This window comes from Oncorhynchus gorbuscha, unplaced genomic scaffold, assembly GCF_021184085.1.
Source record: "Oncorhynchus gorbuscha isolate QuinsamMale2020 ecotype Even-year unplaced genomic scaffold, OgorEven_v1.0 Un_scaffold_2803, whole genome shotgun sequence".
In the NCBI taxonomy this organism is placed as follows: domain Eukaryota; kingdom Metazoa; phylum Chordata; class Actinopteri; order Salmoniformes; family Salmonidae; genus Oncorhynchus; species Oncorhynchus gorbuscha.
Genome location: NW_025747212.1, coordinates 25,842 through 31,841, shown reverse-complemented (window position 1 = coordinate 31,841; position 6,000 = coordinate 25,842).

Here is a 6,000-nt window from a genome sequence, read left to right as displayed (position 1 = left end):
CTACACACACTCACGCACACACACTGTCTCCCTCTCCTACACACACTCACGTACACACACTGTCTCCCTCTCGCTCCTACACACACTCACGTACACACACTGTCTCCCTCTCTCCTACACACACTCACGCACACACACTGTCTCCTCTCTCCCCTACACACACACTCACGTACACACACTGTCTCCCTTTCGCTCCTACACACTCTCACATACACACACACACTTATCTCCTTTTCCCTCTCCCCTCTATCCCTTCTCGCTCTCCTATCTACAGTAAGGGGGAAAAAGTATTTGATCCCCTGCTGATTTTGTACATTTACCTACTGACAAAGAAATGATCAGTCTATAATTTTAATTTGAACAGTGAGAACCAGAATAACAACAACAAAAATCCAGAGAAACGCATGTTAAAAATATTATAAATTGATTTGCATTTTAATGAGGGAAACAAGTATTTGACCCCTCTGCAAAATATGACTTAGTACTTGGTGGCAAAACCCTTGTTGGCAATCACAGAGGTCAGACGTTTCAGAGGTCAGACGTTCATATAGTTGGCCACCAGATTTGCACACATCTCAGGAAGGATTTTGTCCCACTCCTCTTTGCAGATCTTCTCCAAGTCATTAAGGTTTCGAGGCTGACGTTTGGCAACTCCCTCCACATATTTTCTATGGGATTAAGGTCTGCAGACTGGCTATTTGTGGTCAAATGTAGTGCACTGTGTAGGGAATAGGGTGCCATTTGGAAGGCAGTCATAGGGTGCCATTTGGAAGGCAGTCATAGTTATCGGGTTGGCAAAGAAAAGCAGACGTGTCTACTCATCTAGCCGTTTTATAAATGAGAGAGTGTGTGTGTGAGTGTGTTCCACTGGTGCTATGGTAATGTCTCCCCCTGACACACTCTGTATGCCTGGCACAATGCCTATGACCCCTGAGTCACAGTCTGTCTGGAGTCTGGGTTCACACACATTAGCGCTCACACACATTATTACACACATACATACACACACATATTATTATATACACACATATATTATATATATTACACACACACACTATACTATCTGGACACTGTATACTATCTGGACCATTAGTATTCTCTGTGTGTGTGTGTGTGTGTATGTGTGTGTGTGTGTGTGTGTGTGTGTGTGTGTGTGTGTGTGTGTGTGTGTGTGTGTGTGTGTGTGTGTGTGTGTGTGTGTGTGTGTGTGTGTGTGTGTGTGTGTGTGTGTGTGTGTGTTGATCAAGTCCAAATGCAAACCACCGAACCTCAGAATACAAAGAGAGTCTACTATCTGTTCTAGTAAATTACAAATATTGGTCTTTGCCTTTGCAGTCGCCTGATTACCAAATAGTCTGCCTCGACGATTATGGAGCCATTAACCGTGTGTGTGAGAGAGGCAGGCAGAGAGAGCACAGTTGGACACGCTCTGGGCCAAGGTAAAGTGGCACAGCTACCATTCCCCTTGGCAACCTAGTACAATGGTCATTATATGGAGTTGTACAGTAACTTCAAACCGACTGTCGTTTAGCCTCTACGCACGTCGTTGTTGGACATCATTTGACTTTCCTCACTCTTGTTCAGTGGAAATAAGCTTGAAGAAGAAGTCCACTGAGCCTTTTGGTTTCATGCATTTTCTACAGGAGCGTGTGAGCTAGGGGTGATGGAGGGCGTGCTCTTTTCTTCTGGATGGGCGTCGGAGAAGTGAGAGGTTGCAGTTCTGAATCAGCCGGGGAGATGACATGAGCGTTGGTTCATCCCATTGGTTCATCCTAGAGCTTTTCTGATTAGTGCTATTTGGGGATCCTTAAACGTCCTTCCGCCTAAACCATGCAAACCGCGAAAGATAAATTAATTGGGGGCGTTTCTCGCTTATATATTTTTTTATGAAAACATGGTTACTCTATGTGGTACGGACTCGAGATATCCGATCTGGGACAACGATGGAAGTGCGATGGACGGGTGAGATTATCACTTATTATTATGAGCTATTAAGCCTGTCATCTCGTGCCGGGTGTTGCGACATTTAGGCTACACTTCACCAGTGGCTTAGTATCGAGTTTTATTTATATTTTTTTGGTAGGCTATTCTAAACAAAATCTATACTGAACAAAAATATAAACGCTACATGCAACAATTTCAACGATTTTACTGAGATACAGTTCATATAAGGAAATCAGTCAATTTAAATACATTCATTAGGCCCTAATTCATGGTTTTCACATGACTGGGCAGAGGTGCTGTAGAACCAGGCCCAGCCATTCAGAATGAGTTTTTCCCACAAAGGGGCATGATTACAGACAGAAATACTCCTCAATTTCATCAGCTGTCAGGGTGCCTGGTCTCAGATGATCATGCAGGTCAAGAAGCCAGATGTGGAGGTCCTGGGCTGGCGTGGTTACACGTGGCCTACGTTTGCGAGGCTGGTCGAGTGTACTGCCAATTTATCTAAACCGACGTTGGAGGCGACTTATGGTAGAGAAAATTAACATTAAATTATTTGGCAACAGCTCTGTGGACATTCCTACAGTCAGCATGTCAATTGCATGCTCCTCAAAATGTAGACATCTGTGGCATTGTGTTGTGTGACAAAACTGCACATTTAAGAGTGGCCGAGTATTGTCCCCAGCACAAGGTGCACCTGTGTAATGATCATGCTGTTTAATCAGTTTCTTGATAAGCCACACCTGTCAGATGGGTGGGATTATCTTTATCAGCTCATGAAACATGGGGACCAACCCTTACATGTTACGCTTCTATTTTTGTTCAGTATAGATGAATAACACATTGTTTATTGATGGAAGGAAGCAGGAATTTGTTGATGAATAGACAGGTCCCATTAAAAATAAACATGCACTGTCAAAATTGTCAACAATATCACAGAATATTATTCTACGGTGTTTTATTGGTTAGGTATTTTGTTGTTCTTGGAATGTTATTTAATTTCTTTATTTTAGGAAGAATTCAAAGGAAATCAGTAGTTGCTACATCAATTGATTTTACTTATAAAGTAATAATATGTACCAATTGATTCTGAAGAATATAACCTAACCTATAAATAAATGCCTCTCATGAGCTTAGTTCAACTGTCGTACCTCATCAGAACCCAAAACATGATTAAAACTATCATTTTGATATCTTGCATGGTCAGTCCTTGCATCCAAAGCTATGTCAGGGTGAATGAGAGTGGTTGCATTTCTCCAGACCCCATCCCGTTCTACTGCTGATGGCTGCTTTAAGGTCTGTTACTTGAGGGGAAAATGAACAGTGTGCAGTATAAGAAAGAATCAGTTCACTGCTATTCTGAGTAGCTTTACTATGTTCCACTTAGAGGAACTGGATGTACCGGATGTACAGTATCGACAAACAAAGAAACCCTGATACACAATCATCTCACGTGAGACGACAAAACAGGTGCTGCTATTAACAATGGTCAGAAGGTGTCTTTATGGAATAGTCATTACTGTGTTTAGCCTTCAGTATACTTAGGTGATCCCTCTTCTACAAAATACCTTCTTTCTTTGTCACTATGACGCTAAAACTATGAGGAACAAAATACAATACATTTGCTACAGATTGATCACGTTGTCAATGGATCCCTAAAGTTCGAGAATAGTGACTCTGACTCCAGCATCAGTGGCTATAGGGGCCTGAGGAGAGCTGATGCTGTAGACAAACAGCAGCAACATATTGACAGCAGTGCTTTTGTTCCAACAGTAATGTAGAGGAGGAATGTCCTCCTTTAATGATGAGCTTGTTGTTCTCATAGCCTACCAGTAAACACCCTTCTGCTAGTGTCTACCACATGAGAGAGAGAGAGAAGAGGGAGAGAGAGAAAGCTGTAAGCCAGGTAATGAGGGATATAGTGTCAGAATACTTGACGTTTCGGACTTGTTTTGGCACTTCCTGTCAAATGACGATGAGAGGGAAGTAGACAGACAGGAAGAAGGTTGGTGCGAGTTTTGACAGAGTGGGACTCTCTCATTTCCTCTATTCAAGGTACAGGTTACACCATGTGATTGATGGGCTGGTAGAGAGATATAATCAAGATATAAACCTGAAATTCAACAGTAGTGGTAGAAAGAGTGTGTTAGAGGAGTAAACTCAATGTCTGTAAACCAGCCCTGAGTTCTCCACAGGGAGCTGTCCATGGTGTTGATACATTCACCTGTCCTCTCCTCTTCTACTCCCAGCTGCTGATTGGACATCCACTGTCTCTAATTAGAAAGTGAGAGTGTGGTTGAGTCATGCTGACTGCCTTATTCTAATGGGACAGACAGAGAGGAGTTAGAGAGCAGGAGGGGGAGGCAGGAAGAGAGAAAAATAAAAGGGGGAGAGAGGACGAGAGGGTGGGAGAGGGTGGGAGGGAGGACGAGAGAGAGAATGGGAGAGGACGAGAGAGAATGAGACAGGCAGGCAGGCAGGGGAGAGCTACAGTAGGTTAAAAGCTTGTTTGATACCAGTTCACTTCAGGCACCGATTTCTGTCTTTGTGTACAGTGCATGCTATTGTTTGTTTTCTAATCCAACACTTTTCTTACCCAGGCCACCATTTTCACAGATGTCTTCGGCCCTCCCTCCCTCCCATCTGTCATTCTACGAGTCAAGAATGAAGAAGAGGAGAGAATGAAAGAGGGAGAAGACAGGATGGGAGGGAGGAGTTTTTACCTGGTGCTCCCTGCCTCGACCACGGGTATTCTGGGTTGATAATACAGATGTCGATGTTATTGCTTGAGAATACGCGTGAGCTGAGTGGAAGCTATTGCATCGACAATTGACCTATAATCATTCCAACAAAATACTCTTATTTTTTATGGACGAGGTATATTCCCTTTCTATTTTTTTCTCGCTTATTGAAAAGATGGTGTTGGAAAGACAGGACAGATAGTGTTGAAAGACAGGACAGATAGTGTTGGAAAGACAGACAGATAGGTTGGAAAGACAGATGATAGGTTCCAAGGGCAGTGGGCTGGATTCAAACCCACGCCGGTTTCTCTGGCATGCATGCCATGTCAGCGGCTGCTGGACGACACAGGCCACTCACTTCCTATATACATTTTTCACCTATATAGTATAGCGCCCAATCAACTCCTTGACAAGTGTGTAGGGATAAAGAGAAACCTTGTATTTTCACCTGTGCTGGTCCATGACAACACTACACACCCCTGTGACCCCCCCTCTCTCCCATCACTATTTATATAACCACATGCTACAACTGAGTGGGACTTGACGTCTGCAGCCACAGCTAGAGACGGTAACATGTGGAAGACATGAAGACACGGTGATTATCAGCACCAGATATTGCTTTAGCCAGCTCACCTGGTGGCTGGGACATAACATATCAGCACCAGATACTGTAGACTGATCTAGACCAGCTTTCCTCCCAAGGCTAAAACTATCTTAGATCAGTGTCTAGGGACAACTTAAGGACGATTGTGGTGGCTGACATACCATATCAGCACCAGATACTGTAGACTGATCTAGGACCAGCTTTCCTCCCAAGGCTTAAACTAACCCAGATCAGTGTCTAGGGACAACTTTAAGGACTACATTGCGGTGGCTGATGTTCCAGCTCCAGATAGAAGTTGCCAGCTTAGGCATAGATCAGTGTCTAGGATCAACTTTAAGGACACTGCCTCCCCCAAATCCTAACCTAAACCACTTCTGGTGAAGATGCCCAAATTGACCTGTCTAGAGGCAGCTTCACTCTACTGCGACTTCCATCTCACCAAGGATCTGGGGAATATTTGATAGCCTGGCCCCGGTTAAACTAGACTGAATTTGCGCCAGTGAAACACTGTGTTCAGTCTGGTCTACCCAGGATACTACAATGTCAAGGCTCTGGTGTATTCATTAGTGCACACTCAGCAAAATGTTTTGAAACTAAACTTTTGTAACAAAAACAAGAGTTTCTTATTGGACAAGTTTAGGTATGTCCTCTCAATATTTCAGAGTGTTGGCTTTTGTTTGTTTCATAATAAATACACCCCTAACTGATGAA